Source organism: Symphalangus syndactylus, chromosome 8 (genome assembly GCF_028878055.3).
Source record: "Symphalangus syndactylus isolate Jambi chromosome 8, NHGRI_mSymSyn1-v2.1_pri, whole genome shotgun sequence".
In the NCBI taxonomy this organism is placed as follows: Eukaryota; Metazoa; Chordata; class Mammalia; order Primates; family Hylobatidae; genus Symphalangus; species Symphalangus syndactylus.
In genome coordinates this window covers 57309019-57333994 of record NC_072430.2, presented here as the reverse complement: position 1 = coordinate 57333994, position 24976 = coordinate 57309019, and the positions used below count along the sequence as shown (strand labels likewise).

Sequence of the window (24976 nt, the reverse complement as noted above, 5' to 3'; positions counted from 1 at the left end):
GAAGAGGTGAGATGGACTGAAGCAGGGGGAGTATTCATTTCACCCAGGCCAGATCTATCTGATGCCTGGGTAGATGTGTGGGAAAAGCCCCATCCTGCTCACTTCTTGATTGTCTTTTGGATCAGGCTAGGCCTATGTGACTAGCCAGGGCTACCAGTTCCTAGTGCTTCACTCCTCATCAAGTTCACCCAGGGCCCGAGGTTCCTCTCTCAGGATTCTTTGTACCCCCTCCTGGACCTTACCTACTCCTGGTTCCTGGCCTTGATCTGACTCTCCCCTCTGCGACCTGGTAGCTTTCTCTTTGGCTTTCATTCCTGTGCTTGCCCTGGTTTCTGGCTTCCGTGTCTCTTTACCTCATAGTTACTCTGATCTGTCTGGTCTTCTGATGCCACTGCTGCATCAAGCTTGGATTTGGCCTAATATTTTATTGTTATTTCTTTTTGACACAGGGTCTTGCTCTGTCACCCAGGCTAGGGTGCAGTGGTACATCACAGCTCACTACAGCCTTGACCTTCCAGGCTCAAGCAAACCTCCCATCTTAGCCTACCTAGTAGCTGGAACCACAAGTGTGTGCCACAATGCCTGGTTAATATTTTTTTATTTTTTGCAGAGGCAGAGTCTCACTATGTTACCCAGGCTGATCTTGAACTCCTGGACTTAAGGGATCCTCCTGCTTCGGCCTTCCAAAGTGATAAAATTAGAGGCATGAGCCACCACGTCCAGTGGCCTGATATTCTTTCACTAGAGTCTTTGCGGCTATTTGCAGCTAAGATTTGCCAATGCCTCCCCACTCACGCAGTTCACCACTGCCCCCACCTGTTCCTAGGTGGAATTTAATATTGGTGTCCATCAAAATCTGTGCTAAATGTTGAGGTGGGAGCTTAGTCCTTATACTCACGGCTCCCCCATTCCCCTATCTTACAATTCTGCAAGGTAGGTAGGTACTTTAATTTCCATTTCACAAATGAGGACACTGAAGCTAAGGGGAATGAAGGAATTTGCCCGAATTCACAAACCCAGTCAAATTGGAAATTAGAACTCACACTCTTGAGCTCTTTCTACTGTACCATGATGACTTGATCAGGTAATATGATGGTAGTAACTAGTTCAAGTAACAAGGTCACAAATGATAACTTCTAAAGACTATTATTTTTTAAACTTCTGCTCAATGTATATATATCCTCATATTTTTGCCACTCAATAATTTCAAATATGTGATGCTTTTTAGAATTTTTAAATTAATTTCTACTACAATTTAAACAGCAGATAAATTATTTTAAGATATATTTTTTAAACTATGTTCCAATAACTAACACCTTCTAGCCCTATAGTTCTACATTGATTCAACTTCAATTATGAATATTACACAATTTCCCCTCATGAACCAAATATTGTTCTAAACAAGTAGTTCTCAGTGTGTGGCTAGTGACTTTCAGGGTTTGTGAGCTGTTTTCACAATAATGTTGATGTTATTTGCTTTTTGACTCTCATTGTCTCACAAATGCACAGTGGAGGTTTCCAGAAGCTACACGATCTAAGATTTTGTAATGGATTGACTGCAAAAGGACTATGGGAATCCTAAATGTCTTCCCTTAAGTCAGACATTGGTTTTTTAAAAAAATGTAAAACCATGTCGTGTTCCTTACTACAGTTTTGTTTCATTAGATATGATTATCATTGTAAAAGCATGTTTTTGTGTTAACATGTAATGAGTTTATTATTTCAAAATTAATAAATGTTTCAAATTTCTGAATTTTAACTTTTAATATGATTAACACCAGTTTTGTAACTCACACACAAAAAAATCCTTGAGGTCCTCAATAATTTTTAAGAGTATTAAGGAAACCAAAAAGTTTGAGAATAGCTGTTTCTTTTTTTTTTTTTAATTTTAAGTTTTAGGGTACATGTGCACAACGTGCAGGTTTGTTACATATGTATCCATGTGCCATGTTGGTGTGCTGCACCCATTAACTCATCATTTAGCATTAGGTGTATCTCCTAATGCTGTCCCTCCCCCCTCCCCCCACCCCACAACAGTCCCCGGAGTGTGATGTTCCCCTTCCTGTGTCCATGTGTTCTCATTGTTCAATTCCCCTATGAGTGAGAACATGCGGTGTTTGGTTTTTTGTCCTTGAGATAGTTTATTGAGAATGATGGTTTCCAGTTTCATCCATGTCCCTACAAAGGACATGAACTCATCATTTTTTATGGCTGCATACTATTCCATGGTGTATATGTGCCACATTTTCTTAATCCAGTCTATGGTTGTTGGACATTTGGGTTGGTTCCAAGTCTTTGCTATTGTGAATAGTGCCGCAATAAACATACGTGTGCATGTGTCTTTAAAGCAGCATGATTTATAGTCCTTTGGGTATATACCCAGTAATGGAATGGCTCCGTCAAATGGTATTTCTAGTTCTAGATCCCTGAGGAATCGCCACACTAACTTCCACAATGGTTGAACTAGTTTACAGTCCCACCAACAGTGTAAAGGTGTTACTATTTCTCCACATCCTCTCCAGCACCTGTTGTTTCCTGACTTTTTAATGATAGCCATTCTAACTGGTGTGAGATGGTATCTCATTGTGGTTTTGCTTTGCATTTCTCTGATGGCCAGTGATGATAAGCATTTTTTCATGTGTTTTTTGGCTGCATAAATGTCTTCTTTTGAGAAGTGTCTGTTCATATCCTTTGCCCACTTTTTGATGGGGTTGTTTGTTTTTTTCTTGTAAATTTGTTTGAGTTCATTGTAGATTGCCCTTTGTCAGATGAGTAGGTTGCAAAAATTTTCTCCCATTTTGTAGGTTGCCTGTTCACTTTGATGGTAGTTTCTTTTGCTGTGCAGAAGCTCTTTAGTTTAATTAGAACCCATTTGTCAATTTTGGCTTTTGTTGCCGTTGCTTTTGGTATTTTAGACATGAAGTCCTTGCCCATGCCTATGTCCTGAATGGTAATGCCTAGGTTTTCTTCTAGGGTTTTTATGGTTTTAGGTCTAACATGTAAGTCTTTAATCCATCTTGAATTAATTTTTGTATAAGGAAGGGATCCAGTTTCAGCTTTCTACATATGGCTAGTCAGTTTTCCCAGCACCATTTATTAAATAGGGAATCCTTTCCCCGTTGCTTGTTTTTGTCTGGTTTGTCAAAGATCAGATAGTTGTAGATATGTGGCATTATTTCTGAGGGCTCTGTTCTGTTCCATTGGTCTATATCTCTGCTTTGGTACCAGTACCATGCTTCTTTGGTTACTGTAGCCTTGTAGTATAGTTTGAAGTCAGGTAGCGTGATGCCTCCAGCTTTGTTCTTTTGGCTTAGTTTGCCCGTTCTCAGATCTCCAGCTGCGTGCTGAGAGAACCACTACTCTCTTCAAAGCTGTCAGACAGGGACATTTAAGTCTGCAGAGGTTACTGCTGACTTTTTATTTGTCTGTGCCCTGCCCCCAGAGGTGGAGCCTACAGAGGCAGGCAGGCCTCCTTGAGCTGTGGTGGGCTCCATGCAGTTCGAGCTTCCTGGCTGCTTCATTCAAGCTTCCGGGCTGCAATGGCGGGCGCCCCTCCCCCAGCCTCACTGCTGCCTTGCAGTTTGATCTCAGACTGCTGTGCTAGCAATCAGCGAGACTTCTGTGGGCATAGGACACACCGAGCCAGGTGCAGGACACAATCTCCTGGTGTGCCGTTTTCCAAGCCCGTTGGAAAAGCGCAATATTAGGGTGGGAGTCACCCGATTTTCCAGGTGCGGTCTGTCACCCCTTTCTTTGACTAGGAAAGGGAACTCCCTGACCACTTGCGCTTCCCGAGCGAGGCAATGCCTCGCCCTGCTTCGGCTCGCGCAGGGTGCGCTGCACCGACTGTCCTGCACCCACTGTTTGGCACTCCCTAGTGAGATGAACCCGCTACCTCAGATGGAAATGCAGAAATCACCTGTCTTCTGCGTTGCTTATGCTGGGAGCTGTAGACCGGAGCTGTTCCTATTCGGCCATCTTCACAATCTTTTTGAGAATAGCTGTTTCTAATCAAAAGATCTTTGTGGTGAAATTCTAAATTAAAAGCTACCATTAATTATGCTTCGATATTATTATCTCCAAAAAAACCCAATAACTTGTAATAAGAAACATCTGTCAGTCACTCATGGCTGTTCATCAAGATACACTGTAGCTCGCACTTGACTCCCTGTATTCGTGGCTCAAGCAGCACTACTGATGCTTAGGAACTCATTTAAATTAGAGGTAGAAACCACCAATAGGAAGAAAATTAGTGAGCAAAGCAAAGAATGTCTAGGAAGTCTTGAAGAAATAAACCTTTATTTCATTAAATAGAACATCCAGTTGGAAAATTCTTAATGACAATCTGAAGAATTGAGGCATTCAAAACAAGGATTGCAGATGAATTAAACAATCAATTCAGTTGAATTAGGAATAAGTAAAAATGACAAGTGAGGAATTAAAGATATAAAGTGCATCTGGGGGAATGAGAAACATCTACAACTGAAGAGCACAAAGATCTCATGTGCAATCATCTCATTTGTTTTCTCCTCTCCATTCTCTGATCTACAACTTTAGAAGGGCCTAAAATCTTCTAAAGTTTACTTTCCCTTTGAACTCAGTCAAGGGGTGCTGAAATAGTTTAAATGAGAATTGTAACCATGATTAAACTTGTTAAAAAGAGTTTCATGTGAGAAGGCGACAGTAATTTCTTTAAAATCATTTTTGCTCAAGTATCTTTTGGAAGGAGCACTCCTGAGACCTGAGGCCCGGAGAAGACTGAGAGAGGGGCCCTGTAACTGGGTGCTGCCCAGTCTAGTGGAGAAGACAACGGTGAGGCTCAGACTGACAGAGTGAATCTTTCCCATTGATTTAATTGTATGCCATTTTACTTCCCCTTGTTGGTTTCTCTGCCTTCCCTTTCTCAAACAAACCAAAAAGCCCACAGTCTACTAAAGTGTTCATTTACTAAATTAAAACCAAATAAAAAGATTCATTTTGAAAATTTTACTACACCTGTTTAGTTTATAGAAGTCCCTCTGAGATGCCACAAAACCTGAGCTGGAGGCCGGGCACGGTGGCTCACGCCTGTAATCCCAGCACTTTGGGAGGCCGAGGCAGGCAGATCACCTGAGGTTGGGAGTTAGTGACCAGCCTGACTAACATAGAGAAACCCTGTCTCTACTAAAAATACAAAATTAGCCGGGCGTGGTGGCGCATGCCTGTAATCCCAGCTACTCTGGAGGCTGAGGCAGGAGAATCGCTTGAACCCGGGAGGCAGAGGTTGCAGTGAGCCGAGATGGTGCCATTGCACTCCAGCCTGGGCAACAAGAGCGAAACTCCATCTCAAAACAAACAAACAAACAAACAAACAACCCACAAAAAACCTGAGCTGGAAACCCATTTGCTTATCACCAGTCTTCAAGTCTCCACACAATTTAAGTAATTTTCTGAGGACAGTGATGATTTTTGTTGGACCAGAAATTAAGAAGATTGATTGAGGGAGGGAGAATGAGAGGACTTTTATTTCAACTGTTAGGGTAGTGTTAGTCCAAACTGCACCATTTTGTAAGCCCCTTGCCATTTCGCAGACCTTGGTCAGAGTGAAACATTCCACAGGGATTTGAGCCATGAGAAACATCCTGCCTAACCAACTGACCACAAGGCACGGGAACATCCTTATCATACCCTGCCAGGCAAAGGCCCAACTGAAGGAACATCCCTATCATACGCTGCTGAGCAAAGGTCCAAGGAACATCCTATCACATCCCACCAGAAAAAGGGCCAAACCACCTGATCATGGGAACATCTTATCAATATCCTGCTGGGCAGAAAGCCATACCACCCAGACCGCTGTCTCCCTACCCCAGACCTATAAATTACCCCAGCCTGTAAGCAGCAGTGAGCTCTGGCATTAAATGGGTCCCCCACCTCCACAGGTCTTGTGCTGGAAATAAAACCTATGTGGCTGAAGAGCTAACAACTCTCTCTCTCTGTCTTTCTTTAACCCTTGCTTTTCCTTCAAAACATAACAGGTATATCTTGGGAGACAGAAAAACTGGCTTCCCCCACCTCTGCAGGTCTTGTGCTGGATAAAAAACCTGCATTACAATAGAGCTGCCAACTCTCTCTCTTTCTTTAACCTTCCCCTTCCCTTCAAAACCTAGCAGATATATGTTGAGAGTGTAGAAAAACTGGCTTTGAAGAAAAGCAGGAAGAGTATAGCTTTGAGTTTTTTGTACCATCTTTAATAGTAATCCTTGGATATTTATTTGCCTTAGATTTCATAGCTTTAACATAGTAGTACATTTAATTAGAGATATTAAATATCTATTTATTCTAATGCTCTACTAAAGTTGTGTCTGGAAAACACAAAAAGCAATAAAACATAGGCCTTTGCCTTCTGGGCATTTGAAGATATTTAGGACAGATAAAAAGAAACCTAACAAAATGGTTAAACAAAGCAATCCATCAAAGAAAGAAGAAAGAAAGAAAGAAAGAAAGAAAGAAAGAAAGAAAGAAAGAAAGAAAGAAAGGAAAGAGAGAGAGAAAGAAAATAAATGGAGTCTATCCTCCACTTAGCCAGTAGTTTCACCAGAAGATAGCTCCACATTTAGAAAAACTCTCAATTCAACAGCGTAACATTTTTGGACACATGGCAACACAAATTTTAAAACTAAGCATTTCAATGTTTGCATGTCTGAAGACAAAAAAGTCATGTCAGAGGATCTGGTTATAAACCAAGATTGAGGGGACCTTTCTTCTGTGGCAGAAATCCCTCTGAATATTCCACAAGCATAGCTCCAGTCATCCTCATTATCATAGTTCTAAGGTCACATGGACTCTCTAGCTTGTGGAAATGTTAAATATCAGCAGATTCACCAAAAATTAACACATTCATGGGTTAATTCTAAAGTGGGTATAACCCTAGAGATGTCTCATTTCACCTCCAAACAGTGACAGGTATATTTAAGGCAACCTCCTCAAAAATCGATCAGGTTTTCAGAGACCCTATTGAAATGAGGACTACTAGTTTCCCCTTCATTATCCATTTCCATTTCTTCTGTAGTAATAAAACCCCCATTTTAAAAATGAATATAGGGCTGCCTTAAATTAACATTAAAATTTCCAGCCTCTCTTGCAGCTATCTGTGGATTTGTGACTAAGTTCTGGCTCACGGGACATGCTTATATATGAAATTTCCTCCTTTCCTTTACCCCTCTTTGCTCACTGGCTGACATGCAGATGTGATGACTGGAGCTGGACCATAATGTGACCTTTTTAACAGAGGCCAAATATAGCAAAGCAATAATATATTTTTTTTAAGTCTGAGTTCCTGACACCTTGCTAACCCAGACCACTATCTCCCAACTTTGTATAAGATATAAATAAACTTCTATCTTTATAAAGTCATGATTATTTCTGGTTTTCTGTCACCAAATTAAAACCAAATATTAATTTAAATTCTAAATGAAAAAATTAAAAACAATCACCTAGAACTGCATACTTGAATATGGTAGCCACTATTCACATGTGTCTTTAGCACTTCAAATGTGGCTAGACTGAATTTAGGTGTGTTGTAAGTATAAAATATACACTGTATTTTGAGGGCTTAGTATGAAAAGAAGACAAAAATAGCTAATTAATAGCTTTTTACATTTATTACATGTTGAAATAATATTGTCTTATGTTGGCTTAAAATATTTGCTAAAATTAATCTCAGCTATCTTTACTTTTACTGTGGCTAATAAAACATCTAGAATTACATGTAATAGTTCACATTTTATTTCTATTGAACATTGATCTAGAATATAAACTTTTTTTTTTTTTCTTTTTTTTTTTTGAGATGGAGTCTCACTCTGTCACCCAGGCTGGAGTGCAGTGGCACAATCTCGGCTCACTGCAAGCTCCACCTCCCGGGTTCACGCCATTCTCTTGCCTCAGCCTCCTGAGTAGCTGGGACTACAGGCACCTGCCACCACACCGGGCTAATTTTTTGTATTTTTAGTAGAGATGAGGTTTCACTGTGTTAGCCAGGATGGTCTTGATCTCCTGACCTCGTGATCCGCCCGCCTCTGCCTCCCAAAGTGCTGGGATTACAGGTGTGGGCCACCGTGCCCGGCTTAAACTTTTTAATATAGATATCAAGTCAGTAGCTGTCTTTACTGAAGATCAAAAAGGACAAAGAACGCAGACATTATCGCATTTCAGATTTAGGTCAGGCATGGGGTGAATGTCGTGCCAGCAGGTATTTTTTAAATAAGAATAGAAGACTGCTAATATATCTTCCAAAGAAAGTGTATCTTGGATGATTTTAACTGTAATTCTGTTTTAAGACAAAAATGAAATTAATGTACAATGTCTCCAAAACACAATTTTAAAACTATGATAACTAATACAAAACCCACCATATTAAGTAAAATTCTTATATGTATATATAAATACATATATACAAATGCAAATACATAAGATACATTCTATTATACATATATAAAATAAGCTTTTATTGTATTTATTATTGTTTTCAAGGGCATTAATGGCATTATTTTTGATGTCATGGGTCTGATTTAAGAAGGTTATCTGAAGTTATTTGGAACTTAATAGTCTGTTTGGCTAAGTTCATCTTGTATTTGCACAATTAAATTCTATTCCTCAATGGCAGGATTTGCAGGTTGGCTCATTCTGGCATAGCTAGCAAAATGATCATTCTGGCATAGCTAGCAAAATGGGGCTGGCCACACTAATAATTGTTTCAAAGCTCTCTATATTTAATAACAGTGATGCACCTCTTTCCCAAGACCTCTTGTCAAGTGCACAGATATACAAATGAGCCATGGTTTGTAAAGCAAGTGTTTCTATGTAGGCTGGCTCTAACTTCTACAGATACTGTCATTTTTGTATACATCTGACTAAGAAATGGGTGTGCAGTAAAGTATTGCAAACTTTTATTTTTTCCAAATGGAAAGGGAATTCTTTATTTTGACTAATGGAATATTTTGGTTTTTTGAATGTCAATATGCATTTCAAGTTTCAACATTTGGATTATATAAAAATACAGTTAACTCAAGTACAGAGTCAGGCTTTAGAAAGCAAATAGTAACCCCCCCCCCCTTTTTTCCCTCCAAGCTTGAAACCAACTGGGAATAAGACATGAGGCAGATAAATTGAGATTTTTAAAAATCAGCTTTATTACTGAAAAAGCCATTGGGAAAATATGACTGTAAATCTGTATAGAAAAGGGCTCACTAACATTCTCTACTCCCACTAGAACTTGCAACAACCCACAGGAGAGAAAGTCCGGGTTTGTGCAGGAGATTCACTTAGGCAAAATTGCTCCCTCCCACTACTAGTCCAGGGCACAAACAGATGAAAACAGAAGAAAATCCCCAGTATTTTTAGTCTTATAGTAGATTAGCTTCTCCAAGTCAAGAAACGTGGGCCAATGAAGTCTCATATTCACTCTGTTAATTTCTCAAATATTTTATAGTAAAATGCTACAGATAGAAAAAGAATGAGGATAAACCTCTACAAAGTCAAAGCAGTACTGGTTTAGGGGTCTGTGGGGTGATACCCTCCCTACACATTGTGATTTAAGTAAGATTGGCTACAGTGGACATCTGCTGTTTTTGCCTTCCTAGCACTCCACGTTTCTGGTGAGAACACCTTAGTTCTCCTTCATGAAATTCACCCTCTTCCTCTTATAGTACATGGGAGTCTGATGGAAATGACCCCACCCCTCAGCCCAAGCCAATCAGAGCATTCTATTGAGTATCTGACCCACATTAGACCAATCAGCCTGAATCCTAGAACTTGTTTTGAAACTACTGGGAAAAGGGCATCCTCTTTCCTTTAGGGTTTAAAAAAAGGCAGAATGTAATCCTGGAACTACTGGAGATATTCCTTTCCAAAAATAAAGCCAAAAAATAAATTAGAATGATGGAAACCTTCTGAGTCCTAATATTTCACTTGAATAAATCCTAGATCTACAGTTTGGTCCAAAGCCAATCCTACCCCTGGAAATTAACCTGTTGCTTATGAAAGTCAATGGATTTTTTAAAAATTTAAGCTTTTTTGAATTGGGTTTTCTTCACTTAACTTCAAAAAATCTAGATTAATAAATAAATTCTCTCTCTCTCTCTCTCTCTCACACACACACACACACACCCCTCTTTCACAGATTTGTCACACAGCTGGAAATTGTGCCATAAGAGGACTCCTAGAAGTTACACATTGTCAATTAGGACATCTTACTGTAAAGTCATTTACCAGCTTTGGGGGAAAAAAGAACAGTGGGAAAATGAATATTTTTATCAAGCATACTTGTATTTTTCTAAGTAAAGTTAAAGGATAAAGAGGCTAATTTCTTCTTCGTTGAATCAGCTTCTAGTTAAGTGTTGATAATTAGCCAGGATATTTCAAATAGGAATGATTACTAAACGCATCTGGGGAACTTTTTATAACAGAAGCTTATAAACCTCTCTCTAAATCTACTAAATGATATTCTCTGGGTTATATTCTTAGAAACTTAAGCAAATTTCTACAAGTTACAAGTGATTAAATAATCAGACAGGTTTGCAAAATGTTGGTCTAAACTGAGCTGGTGATAATGCACCCTGATAGTATCCATTCACTCACTTATTCATTAAGGCATTACTTTTAGGTTTCTATTTTGCTAAATGCCACAGAAATGCAAGTATGAATAACACGTGGCCCTGACTCATTAAAGAGCTCACAGCCCAGTTCAAGAGACTGACCCTATGGGCTCTATGGAAGCATGAGTCAAGATCTGAGTGGACAAGTTGGGAAGGGAAAAAGGCTCACCCTGCTGGGGTATATTGAGAGAAAGTTTTGAAAAAGAGGAGTCAGTTGAAAACGAGTTATACAGATAGGCTGGTGGAAAGGGAAAAAGAAAAGCATTGAGGCCTAGGGACTAGTGGATATGAAAGGATAGTGTGGTGAAAAGCCTTGGAATGCTCTGAAAATGATGAGTTTGGTGTGAATGAAGGAATTTCTGCAAAGTGGGATGCGGGAGATGAGGAAGTAAGACAGGTAATAAGGCCTTTGACCTAATTTGGGTTTTCTTGTGTGCCTCCTATAGTTTGTCTCCTCCAAATCTCATGTCAAAATTTGATCCCCAGTGTTGGAGGTGGGGCCTAATGTGAAGTGTTTGGGACACGGGGTAGATCTTTCATGAACAGATTAATGCCTTCCCTGCATGGGGAAGGTAAGTGAGTTCTCTATTAGTTCCCATGAGAGCTGGTTGTTAAAAAAGAGCCTAGAACCCCCACACTCCTTGCTTCTCTCTCACCACGTGGTCTCTGCACATGCCAGCTCCCCTGTGCCTTACACCATGAGCAGCCTGAGGCCCTCACCAAGAGTAGATGCAGACACCATGCTTCTCATACAGCCTGCAGAACCATGAGCCAAATAGACTTCTTTTCTTTATAAATTACCCAGCCTCAGGTATTGTTTTACAGCAACACTAAACAGACTAAAACACTGTCTCCACTGGTTATGTATCATCCACTGATCAATCCAGGTTACTCTCTTACTTTCTGCATAAAGTCACATTCCTTCCCAGCTTAAATTCCAAGCCCATTATTGACCTCCACATGGATACATCCTCAATACTTCTCCCCCTTTTTTACTTTGCTGTATACATTTGGTTAAATTCCATCCTTGGTTAAATCTAACTCTCCCAGTCCTCTGTACTAGGCATACACAAAGCTAAAGGTGGATGGAGAAAAATCATAACCATACTGACTGATCTCACCTTACATTCCTGATCGTTAAACTCACTACAGAGTAATGCAGCCAGGCAATCATATTCTATTTACCTAGTCCATTCACTCTCCCATTTTCCTGGACGATTAAATTATACTTTTTCTTCTGTCATCAAACCTCCACCTCCTTTCACATTCTTACTCTCAGATGACCTTGCTTTCTACTTCACTGAGAAAACTGAGGCCACAAGAAGAGGGCTTCTACACAACACCACCACCACATGTATCTACCTATCTGCTTCTGTGCCCATTGACTGCCCTCTCTCCTGCCCGAGCTCTGAGATAAAGCTAACCCTGTCACCTGTGCACACCCATCTTCTGTCAATTCCTCAAGGACATTGCTCCAACAATTCTCCCTCTATCATGAATAATTTTTGTTCCCTATTGGATCACTCCCATTAGCATAGAAGCATCTTCTTATTCTTCCATATTAAAAAATACTCCCATGACCCTACTCCTCTCTAGCATCTGCCCCATTTCTCTTCCTCCTTTACAGCAAATCTCCTTGAAAGAGCTGCCTATAGTACCCACAGTCTCCAATTTGTCTTCTTCCATTCTTCTTGAATCCCCTCTATAGAAACTGTTCTTTTCAGCAGCATCAGTTACTTCAATTCTTAGTCCTCATCTTCCTTGACCTATTATCACTCAATTTTCTTCATTTGGCTTCTAGAACACCACCCTTTCCTGGATTTTATCTCACCTTTCTGGCTAGGACTCAGTCTTCGATGGTTCCTTACCATCTCTCTGACCTTTAAATATTCAAGTTCCCCAGAGTTCAGTCTTCAACCTCTTCTATTTTCTACCCACACTCATTCTTTTGGCAATTTCGTCCAGTCTCATTAATCTTTATATTAATGACCCCAAATTTATATTTCCAGCCTGGAACTCTCCCATGAACTCCAGACTCCTAAGTTCAACTTCCTACTTACCATCTCCACTTGCATTCCATTTGGAATCTTAAACCTAACGTATCTAAGAGCAAGCTCTACTGTCATCCTACCCACTAAACCCTGTTCCCTTTGCAGCTTTCCCATTTCAGAAAATGTCAACTCCTTTTTCCAATTGCTCTGACCAAAACCTTATAATCCTTTCTTTCACATCTTCCAACAAAAGCCTCATAAAACCTGCTGACAGCATCTTCAAAATAGATGCAGAATACAAACACCTCTCACCTCCTCTGCTGTTACCATCTTCGTCCAAGCTACCAAGAACTCAAGTATTGCAATAGCCTCATGACCTAGGATGACCACATATATTGGTTGCCCTGTAAAGTCCCTGTTTTTGCTTTTTTGCCCTGGATTAATGCTTTTCTTTCTTCTTTCTTTTTCTTTCTTTCTTTCTTTCTTTCTTTCTTTCTTTCTTTCTTTCTTTCTTTCTTTCTTTCTCTTTCTATCTTTCTTTCTCTCTCTCTTTCTTTTTCTTTCTTTCCTTCCTTCCTTCCTTCCTTCTTCCCTCCCTCCCTCTCTTTCTTTCTTTCTTTCTTTCTTTCTTTCTTTCTTTCTTTCTTTCTTTCTTTCTTTCTTTCTTCTTTCCTTTTTTTTGAGACAGAGTTTCACTCTTCTTGCAATGGTGCGATCTTGGCTCACTGCAACCTCCGCCTTGCCTCCCGGGTTCAAGTGATTCTCCTGCCTCAGTCTCCTGAGTAGCTGAGATTACAGGCGTGCCCCACCACACCCACCTACTTTTTTGTATTTTTAGTAGAAACAGGGTTTCACCATGTTAGCCAGGCTGCTCTCGAATTCCTGACCTCAGGGTATCCACCCGCCTCAGCCTCCCAAAGTCCTGGGACTACAGGCATGAGCCACTGCACCTGGCCCAATGCTTTCCTTTCTTTTAAAAGATGTCCCACTTAAATGACATTATATGACCACTCTACTCATAACTCTGCTTCTGCTATTGCCCTGCTTCTAACTGTCCTTTACACATGTCAGAGCAATCGTTTGAAAACCAAGTCAGATAAAGTCTCTCCTCTTCTCAAAAATCTTCCAGTAACTCCCAATTACCCTCAGAGTAAAAGATAAAATCCATATAGGAGCCATATAACAGCCTATAAATACCTATGTGATCTGGCCTCCAATTTCTCCTCTGACCTACTCTCCTGTGACTTGAAAACTTGCTGCTCTGGCACATTCCTATTACAGAGTTTTGTTTTTTTTTGTTTTTTGGGGGGGTTACGTGAGTAAGTTCTTTAGTGGTGATTTGTGAGATTTTGGTGCACCTATCACCCATGTACACACTGCATCATATTTGTAGTCTTTTAACCATCATCCCCTTCCCACTTGTCCCCTCAAGTACCCAAAGTCCATTATATCATTCTTATGCCTTTGCGTCCTCATAGTTTAGCTCCCACGTATCAGTGAGAGCATACAATGATGTTTGGTTTTCCATTCCTGAGTTACATCACTTAGAATAATAGTCTCCAATCTCATCCAGGTCACTGTAAATGCTGTTAATTAATTCATTTTTATGGCTGCATAGAATTCCATCATATATATACATATATATACACATATACGCATATGTGTATATATATATGCGTATATGTGTATATATATACGCATATATATGTGTGTATATATATATATATACACATATCACAGTTTCTTTATCCACTCATTGATTGATGGACATTTGGGTTGGTTCCATGATTTTGCAATTGTGAATTGTGCTGCTATAAATATGCATGTGCAAGTTTCTTTTTTGAATAATGGCTTCTTTTCCTCTGGGTAGATACCCAGTAGTGGGATTGCTGGATCCAATGGTAGTTCTACTTTTAGTTCTTTAAGGAATCTCCACACTGTCGTCCATAGTGACTGTACTTGTTTACATTCCCATCAGCAGTGTAGAAGTGTTACCTGTTCACCATATCCACGCCAACATCTATTGTTTTTTGATTTTTTGATTATGGTCATTCTTGCAGGAGTAAGGTGGTATTGCACTGTGGTTTTGATTTGCATTTCCTTGATCATTAGTGATGTTGAGCATTTTTTCATATGTTTGTTGGCCATTTATATGTCTTCTTTTGGGAATTGTCTATTCATGTCCTTAGCCCACTTTTTGATGGGATTGTGTTTTTTTTTTTTTTTTTATTGATTTGAGTTCATTGTAGATTCTGAACATTAGTCCTTTCCCAAATGTATAGATTGTGAAGATTTTCTCCCACTCTGTGGGTTGTCTGTTTGCTCTGCTGACTGTTCCTTTTGCCATGCAAAAGCCCTTTAGTTTAATTAGGTCCCAGCTATTTAACTTTGTTTTTATTGCATTTGCTTTTGGGTTCTTGGTCATGAAATCCTTTGCCGAAGCCAATGTGTAGATGTGTTTTTCCAATGTTATCTTCTAGAATTTTTATAGTTTCAGGTCTTATGTTTAAGTCATTAATCCATCTTGAGTTGGTTTTTGCATAAGGTGAAAGATGAGGACCCAGTTTAATTCTCCTACTTGTGGCTAGCCTATTATCCCAGCACCATTTGTTGAAAAGAGTGTCCTTTCCCCACTTTATGTTTTTGTTGGCTTTGTTGAAGATCAGTTGGCTGTAAGTATTTGGGTTTATTTCTGAGTTCTCTATTCTGTTACAGAGGTTTTGCCCTTGCTTTTCCTTCTTCCTGTCTGCTCTTCCCTCAGACATCATTATGGCTTTTACTTCACCTCTTCCCACTTATTACTCAAGTATCATCTCCTGATTGTGGCCTTTCCTCCTGGACATCCAATTTAAAGTTACAGAAACACAGACACACTTCCTATCTTTCTCTGCTTTACTTTTGTTCTTAGCACTTATCATTATCCAGCCTGCTACATATATTTTATTATCATCTCTCCGTTGGAATGTAAACTACATAAAAGCAGACATTTTTATCTGTTTTGTTTACTGCTGTATCTCTAGTGCCTAGAATAGTGCTTGGCATACATAGAAGTTCACTAAATATTTGTTAAGTGAATGAATGCACAAAAGAATGAACATGCGAATGATTATGTTCCATATTTGATAATATACCATGTACAATAATATACCAATAGAGATACATTAAAGCATGACTTTATCAGATTTGGTTTTTGGTAAATAATAAGGAGGATAGGCTAGTGGGAAGAGATTAGTGGCTTTTGCAAATAGTTTAGGCTGTTGCAAAAGATGTTGCATCCTGAACTAAGACAGTGGTGGTAAGTACAGAGAGAAGTACATGAGCTGGACTAGTTGGGATAGGGACTAGGAAAGTCAATGGGTAGTAGTAAGGGTGTGTGAGGATTGTGGGTTAATACTACTTAATCTTATGCCAGAGGTGGGCAGAAAAGTTTGGCCAGCTAAGGAGTAGAAAAAGGGACCTAAAAGTGGAAGTTCAGCCCCCATGGCTATTGTAACTATCCCCACTCCTTTCCCTCTGGGTAAATGCCAGACAAACAAGAAAGAATAGCATCTGAGATCCATATATCACTGTAAAAATGGTTTCAGATTGTGTTTACTCTTCTACTTATTAGTCATAACTGTGAAGTGATAGGAGCTACTTAACTATTAGAAGCTGGAAATGAGAAAAACAAAATAAATCTAGACTGATGTAGAAGAACGTTCAAATTCCTTTTGACTATTTTATTAAAGAATACGCATATCGAAGTACATATATAGTATACACATTCATGGATAAAAAAATTACATTTATGGAAAGTGTGAAAGTTGCCATTAGAGCCAAAAGAAGCTGGTCAGCTTCATTGTCATAGATGCCAGCCTCCCAAACCTTACTCCTTCCTTCTGCCAGTCTTACATCCCACCTAAAAAGTCAATGTGGAAAGCCCTGTGAATTCTGGGGCTACCTCTGGCCTAAACTGTACTACTCAAGGGCTTTCCCATACACTTTCTTCTTAGGTCGTCAGAAACCCTAATGAGCCCTGCAGTAGTTAACAGTAGTCACCTTCCTCTATTTCACGTTGGACAGGGCTACAGCCCATGGAGTGGAGTCTGAATACTGTAAAAGGGCACTCACAAAGCGGGCCCAGCTAAACTGCATTCAGCAATCCCTCTACATGTACCCTGATCTTTGTCAGGAGGAGTCTCCTTTTCTTTGCTCAGAGGTGCTGTCCATATGCTGCGCCTCTCCAGACCTTTTCCATTTCTACAAAGGTACTTTCCAGGTTATCAGGGCCCTGACTTAGAGGGCTTAAACTGGAATTGTTCCTCATCAATTTGATGTTTTAAAAATGCCACAGATTCTCTGGTCCTGTTTGCATCCTAATTCTGCAACCTTTCCTTATGCTAAAAATCTATGGTTCCTATTACCTGATTTTTAACAACTGTTAAACAGATGCTGCAACTTATTAAATTAGAAGGAAGACTCCTACAGGGGAGCCTTTACAATATCCTGAGGTCAAAAAGTGGCAAACAGACTTATTCACTGGAAGCTGTAAAATATTTTCTGGTTGACAGTCTGGCTCTCAAGTCAGAAGGCCTGAACTCCACTCTGCCACTATTGGCATGACCTTGTGCAAGTTACTTAGTTTCCCTGTTTGTAAAATAGGAATAATGGCAATACATACCTTAGGTGTAAGTAAGTCATGAAAATGTGTAGTATCACTCAAGAATCCTTTTTTTGACATTCCCTGCCTCTGCCCAATGGCTGTTTGTGGCAACTGCTGACACCCCTCTCACTTTTCCTGACCTGCAATACCCCCTCTTCTTGTCACTGCCCAATTCTTCAAATTCTTGGCTTTGGCCCTCAACTCGAATCTTATTTCTAGCTTTTGGTTGTCAAGTCCTGCTCTGGATCACTTGCTGTATGTATAACTTGGGGTAAAATACTTTCCCCTTCCTAATGGTACCTGTAATCATTTCCTAGGGCTGCTATAACAAATTACCGCAAACTGGGATTTAAAACAACAGAAATTTGTTTGAGTTCACTGTAGATTCTGGATATTAGCCCTTTGTCAGATGAGTATGTTGCGAAAATTTTCTCCCATTGTGTAGGTTGCCTGTTCACTCTGATGGTAGTTTCTTTCGCTGTGCAGAAGCTCTTTAGTTTAATTAGATCCCATTTGTCTATTTTGGCTTTTGTTGCCATTGCTTTTGGTGTTTTAGACATGAAGTCCTTGCCCATGCCTATGTCCTGAATGGTAATGCCTAGGTTTTCTTCTAGGGTTTTTATGGTTTTAGGTCTAACATGTAAGTCTTTAATCCATCTTGAATTAATTTTTGTATAAGGTGTAAGGAAGGGATCCAGTTTCAGCTTTCTACATATGGCTAGCTGGTTTTCCCAGCACCATTTATTAAATAGGGATTCCTTTCCCCATTGCTTGTTTTTGTCAGGTTTGTCAAAGATCAGATAGTTGTAGATATGTGGCGTTATTTCTGAGGGCTCTGTTCTGTTCCATTGATATATATCTCTGTTTTGGTACCAGTACCATGCTGTTTTGGTTACTGTAGTCTTGTAGTATAGTTTGAAGTCAGGTAGCGTGATGCCTCCAGCTTTGTTCTTTTGGCTTAGGATTGACTTGGCGATGCAGGCTCTTTTTTGGTTCCATATGAACTTTAAAGTAGTTTTTTCCAATTCTGTGAAGAAAGTCATTGGTAGCTTGATGGGGATGGCATTGAATCTATAAATTACCTTGGGCAGTATGGCCATTTTCACCATATTGATTCTTCCAACCCATGAGCATGGAATGTTCTTCCATTTGTTTGTATCCTCTTTTATTTCATTGAGCAGTGGTTTGTAGTTCTCCTTGAAGAGGTCCTTCATGTCCCTTGTAAGTTGGATTCCTAGGTATTTTATTCTCTTTGAAGCAATTGTGAATGGGAGTTCACTCATGATTTGGCTCTCTGTTTGTTTGTTATTGGTGTATAAGAATGCTTGTGATTTTTGTACATTGATTTTGTATCCTGAGACTTTGCTGAAGTTGCTTATCAGCTTAAGGAGATTTTGGGCTGAGACGATGGGGTTTTCTAGGTATACAATCATGTCATCTGCAAACAGAGACAATTTGACTTCCTCTTTTCCTAATTGAAACCCTTTATTTCCTTCTCCTGCCTGATTGCCCTGGCCAGAACTTCCAACACTATGTTGAATAGGAGTGGTGAGAGAGGGCATCCCTGTCTTGTGCCAGTTTTCAAAGGTTTATTATATATGTATACATGTGCCATGTTGGTGTGCTGCACCCATTAACTCGTCATTTAGCATTAGGTATATCTCCTAATGCTATCCCTCCTCCTTCCCCCCACCCCACAACAGGCCCCAGTGTGTGATGTTCCCCTTCCTGTGTCCATGTGTTCTCATTGTTCAATTCCCACCTATGAGTGAGAACATGCGGTGTTTGGTTTTTTGTCCTTGAGATAGTTTGCTGAGAATGATGGTTTCCAGCTTCATCCATGTCCCTACAAAGGACATGAACTCATCATTTTTTATGGCTGCATAGTATTCCATGGTGTATATGTGCCACATTTTCTTAATCCAGTCTATCATTGTTGGACATTTGGGTTGGTTCCAAGTCTTTGCTGTTGTGAATAGTGCCACAAGAAACATACGTGTGCATGTGTCTTTACAATGAGATACCATGCCACACCAGTTAAAATGGCGATCATTAAAAAGTCAGGAAACAACAGGTGCTGGAGAGGATGTGGAGAAATAGAACAGTTTTACACTGTTGGTGGGACTGTAAACTAGTTCAACCATTGTGGAAGTCAGTGTGGCGATTCTTTAGGGATCTAGAACTAGAAATATCATTTGACCCAGCCATCCCATTACTGGGTATATACCCAAAGAATTATATATAGAGACTTAATGTTGTTTGCCCTGTTGGGTTTTGAACTTGGGGCCTATTTCTTCATTCATATTCTCGCTTTTGGAATGGGAACATCTATTCTATGTCTGTCCTGTTACATTTTGAAAGCACATAGCTTGCTTGATTTAACAGGTTCACTACTGGAGAGAAATTTGTCTCAGGATGAAATATACCTTGAGTCTCACCCATCTCTGATTTAGATATTTAAATGAGTCTCTGGACTTTAGATTTAAATTGATGCTGGAGTGAGTTAAGACTTTGGGAGTTAAGGGGATGGAATGAATGTATTTTGCATGTGACAAAGACATAAATTTTGGAGGGCCAGGGGTGGAATGCCATGGGCTGAATATTTGTGTCTCCCCCAAATTCATATGTTGCAATACTAACCCCCAAGGTGATTTGGAGGTGGGGTGTTTGGGGAGGTGATTAGATCATGAGGGTAGAACCCTCCACAGGGATTAGTGCCTTCATAAAAGAGACCCAAAGGAGCACATTTACCCTTTCTCCTAGGTGAGAACACAGTAAGAAGTCAGCAGTCTGCAACTCAGGAGAGGGCCCTCACAAGAATCTGTGATGATGCTGGCACTTCCCAGCCTCCAGAAGTGTTAGAAAATGTCTGTTGTTTATAAGCTACCCAGTCTATGCTATTTTGTTATAGCAACTCCAATGGAATAAAACATACTCCTTCTCAACTCCCAAATGCTCCTTTAAGATGATGATTATTTTGTTTGTTTTTTAGAAACAGGGTATTGCTTTGTTGCTCAGGCTAAAGTGCAGTGGCATAATCACAGCTCACTGTAACCTCAAACTCCTGGGCTCAAGTGATCCACCCACCTCAGCCTTCCTGAGTAGCTGGGACTATAGGCATGTGCAAACATACCTGGCTAATTTTTGTATTTCATTTTGTTAGAGATAGGATATCACTATGTTGCCCAGGCTTAAAATGATCATTATTAATTGTATAATGCTCCTAGTCCCTTCCCAAGATGCCAACATGTTGTTAAATTGTTTGATTCCCTCACAGGATAGGGCATTTTATTACTTACACCAAACTTCATCTATCCCAACTGTTGTCTGTCTTAAAAATGTATTCTTCCTGTATAAGTTATACTTTATTTCTAATTATGGCCTTCAATTTTTTTTATTTGAAGAAGCACTTGTTCAAACCTTTCTATATTTGTAATGACCTGTTTGCTGCTCATCATCCACAGGTCAACTGTCAGACAGAATATACCAACCTGGATGCATATTTCTTTTGCTACATTTCCTAATGACAATCTACTAACCCATCTATCTCATCATATCAATTCATTAATTCCTTCCCCTAAAACAAAGCATTGCACAGAAAACAGAAAATATAGCCTCCACATATATTGCTCTTGTGAATCAAAAGGCAAACTCTTTGCTTTGGTCTGTACAGGGAAGATCTCTGGGACAGCTTCCAATGTGTCAGGGAGCAGAGCAAAGCATTCAGTGACTGACAATGGACACTAGGGAAACACAATACAAGTTAGATGCAGAACTCCTCCAACAGGTGACTTTGGCTCAAGGGCTCCCCACCAACCTGGCAGAACATTTCTGTGAACTGTACCATAGTCTGAGGTTCTCTCTATCCAATCCTTGCTTCCTTCTCTCCTTCCTCAGGTATCAGGTCTGCACTGTGGTCTGATGACTCTTCCTACCTTCTCCTGCTCCTCTGCCTATTATATCTTTTGCAAGTCAAATCCTATCTACTTCTCAGGAGACCCTAACTAATGATTTGACAACCTTTCAACATACACACAATCCTTGCACTGCCAAAAAAACAAACAACAACAACAAAACAAAAACAAAAACACCCTGAAGATCACTTTCTAGAGCCATCTAGAGGTAATCAGTCCTGTGGCATTCTGCTTCCATTTATTCCCTCCATTTAGCTCTACCCTTCACCTCCAGCAACAGAGACAGGGACCTACAGTACACAATGGAAAATGTGCTATATTCCCACTGGCACCCCAGCTAGCTCTCATAGCTGACAATAGGAATCTACGAACTAGATGAACATATAAAAATGTGGGTAGATCTTAAAATAGCATGGAATAAAAAAGGATCAGAATAAAATTTATAGTGTGATACCACTTATGAAAATTAAAAATAGACACACAAATAACACTGCCTGTTTTTCAAAGATAAATACATAACTAAAAGTATGTAAGAAACATTAAATATGGTTGGGATTAAGCGTGGGGGCTGGATAAAAAAAACTGGAGAAAAAATAAGAGAAGGCTCTTATATAGACCAGTGATGATGATGTGCTTCAACCTGAGAAATATAATCAACGATATAAGCCTAAGGTCTAAAGGACAGAAAATAAAAGAGGAAGAGAGGAAAGACTTCTCCGACACAAAGAACTGGTGGGATCTCCAAGGAATTAAGACTACTACCCCCGCTTAAATTCACTATCCTCAATTTGTTGCCTTAGAGCTAAGTACAAATATATCTGAAACAGAGGAAATGCCTTCTTAAAATTCCATTCTGGCTGCCTTTTAAGAAAAGCTTCTCCATTAATTATAGATCAACAAATCATGAACAAAGGCTACTTAGCATTTTTAGATATACTCATTAGAAATAGCGTTCTATTGGTCTAATTAAAACTTTACTTCAGAATAACCCCTAACTTTTAATTGGATCTTAATATATATTCGTTGCTAGGCATCAATAACAAGAGGGCCTCTGTTGATGACTTTGTAAGCACCACATAATTATATCTTCCAGTGACAAAGTAAACCCTAAGTAGTGATGCATTTGTGATTTTTATGATATATCAAATTTAAATGTGAAACAGTAAATTTTTACAGATAAAATCATTAGCTGGAAAGGACTCATTTACATAAGGATCAAATGTCTACACAAATACAAAAATCAAATTAGCATTTAAAACCTCCAGATTTGGTTCTCTGGAAGTAAAGGCACTATTAAAAGGGAGAACTGAAATTAGATGTCTCCATAGTTCTCTATCAATAAGGATAGGGCTGTTTTGAAAAATAAATTTAGCAATCTACTTAAAAGGTTCTAATTAACAAATAACTATGTAATTCAAGATTTTCTTATTTGGGTCTGCAAAGTCACCTCTATTTTGTTAAAATAAAGTGATTCTTTAATTCAGGATACGATATAGTAAATTTGCTGTAATTAGTGGTAATATCTCTTTCCAATTGTTTTCAGATTCAAGATGCCTTTACCCATAAATAAACAGATTTAAATTAATATGGCTTGGCCTTTGTCTAGGAGTATGATCAGAGGTGAATGAAGTGAAGTCTTATCTCAATTAGATGATTACTTAATTTGCTTGACTCTTTAGTAGTTTCAATTTCCAGCGTTTTTTGTTCAGATATAAAACCTTATAATAAAGCTACTTTAAAGTGAGAAAAGGAGATTAACAAAAATGATCACTCTTTTTGCATTGCTTCTATGGCTTTTAACTGTAAGCATCTTTTACTTCAAACAACATTTCAAATATGTGAACAAAAGGCGATTCTCTTAAGACTTACCCTGTGGACAAAGGCTTTATTCTGGCAAGTCACCAGTAGTTATTAAGTCTACAGCTATGCAAGAACTCAGACTCAGTTGCTGACCGGCCAGATCCCTGAGCTTTACCTAGAATAATAACAATCTTAAAATTATTTGTTTATATCATGTAAAGAAAACTGTTAGCTCTCTCCTAGTCTTTCACTGGTCAGGAAAATCCCAACAGATTTCTAAAAATATACTTTGATAATGTTTATACTTTCATCCCAGAGCTGGACCCCTCAAATTAAGAAACTTAGTGTAGATAATTCGCTGAACTGGTTTCTGTCCAAATTTCTATGTCTAAAAGTGTAGAAATCTCAACTATTACGTTCTAATTCGTCTTTATACTCTATGAAGAAAATTCCCCCAAAGACAGGTCACCTTGTTCAACTACATTTCAGAGAAGACAATAGCAAAAGTAAAAACTATGAATCTGACTTTTCTGGCATTAGTTTGAAACCCCTAAGCCACAAATAACTTTAATTAGCTTATTTCTAATTATCTATTAATGACAGATAGAAACAATTTTCTGTGAAATAAGAATGTAGAGGAAAAACCAGTTAATTTTTCTGTTTAAGTATCTTTACAAACGGTCTATAATTACAGATAAAGTTAATTGAATAAAGGCAAATATGCTGAAATTGTTGACAATTGTTAAATGAGAATATTCCTAAAATCTGAACTTTTTCTTGGGAAAGCAGTTCAAAACTATAGTCTATTTAATGAGGTGGCCATCTGGTGACAGAAAAGAGCACTACAGACAATATTTTGCATTAACATCACAACTATTCTACACAAACCGACTGAACCACATAAAAGAGAGCAACACTGTCCAAAAGAAACATAATTCAAGTCATACATGCAATTTAAAATTTTTCTAACAGCCGCATTTTCAAAATAGAAACAATAATTTTAGCAATTTTTTTATTTAACCCAATGTATCAAAAATATTATTTCAACATTTAATCACTATGAAGATTAATAACGAAAGAGTTTATTTTTTTCATACTAATGCGTACCTTACAGCACATGTCAATTTGGACTAGCCACATTTCAAGCGATCATGGGCCCTGCGAGTCTGTGAGTACCGGCTCACACTGCTGGACCGCGCACATCTAGAGAACAAGAGACCTGCGGTTGCTTTGGTTTGCCTTTTACTAAGTTCATTTCTCAGCTTCTCTGCCCACTCTGAAAAGTCTCCCCTTTCCCCCCTTTTAATTCTATTTTATTTTGTAAATAACTGTTGTCTTCTGAACATTTTGGAATGCTTAAAAGGCACTCAAAAGCCTGTCCGAGATCGACTAGAAGACCCTCGGAAGGTCCCTCTCTTCTCTGGACCTCGCTGGGCGTTCGTTTGCCCGCGCCGTCGTTCCATTCGGCTTGCTGGGCGCGCAGCGGCTTGCGGCTGTGGTCAGCCACCTTCCCGGGAGGCGGTGGTCGCTAGCCGCGGGAAGGATGCCACGCTGGGGGTCGGGGTTCGTCCCGGCTGTCACGCCACCTTGTGACATCACAGGGCCATGCCCTCGGGGCTCAAGGCCAGAGAGGCTCCGCGCTTCCAAGACCCGAGAGCCAAAGATAATCAATGGGAGAGAGCGAGACTGTAGGAGGCAACGAATGACTCCCCGCCACCTTGCCCATAACGCGTTGCTTTCAGTCACGTTCCGCGAACTGGCGAAGGTACGTGAAAAGATAAGAGCAGCTACAGAGAAACCTGCCTGAGAGAAACTCCCGCCGTTTCCCCGGGAGCCCCAGCGGGGGTCTTCCGGTTGGACCCCTGCTTCCGCTGATTGGTTGGAGGTCGCCACCACGTGATGCAGAACCGGGTCGGCCCCCGCTTTCCCCGCCCCTTTTATCCCCCTCCCCGCCTCTTTTATCCCCCTCCCCACCCTGAGGTCGCCGGAGGCGGAGAG

The 24976-nt window shown here is 39.6% G+C and overlaps 1 protein-coding gene and 1 long non-coding RNA gene across 3 annotated transcripts in view; one reads left to right on the top strand and one right to left on the bottom strand.

The window, feature by feature from the left end:
• Positions 1-7891: 7891 nt before the first annotated feature.
• Positions 7892-24848, bottom strand: LOC134737326 (uncharacterized). Of its 2 annotated transcripts, none has more exons than XR_010122112.1 (4): positions 24778-24848; positions 24086-24181; positions 23048-23153; positions 7892-8305 (listed from the first exon to the last, which is right to left on the bottom strand). It is a non-coding gene; the product is annotated as an uncharacterized lncRNA (long non-coding RNA). The 2 variants fall into 2 exon arrangements; XR_010122111.1 differs by lacking the exon at positions 24778-24848 and adding an exon at positions 24405-24719.
• Positions 24573-24976, top strand: part of LRRC9 (leucine rich repeat containing 9) — a 145593-nt gene continuing 145189 nt past the window's right edge. Inside the window, exon 1 of the mRNA XM_055289184.1 lies at positions 24573-24743. The gene's annotated coding sequence lies outside the window, so the exon portion shown is untranslated. The remainder of the gene's footprint in view (positions 24744-24976) is intronic.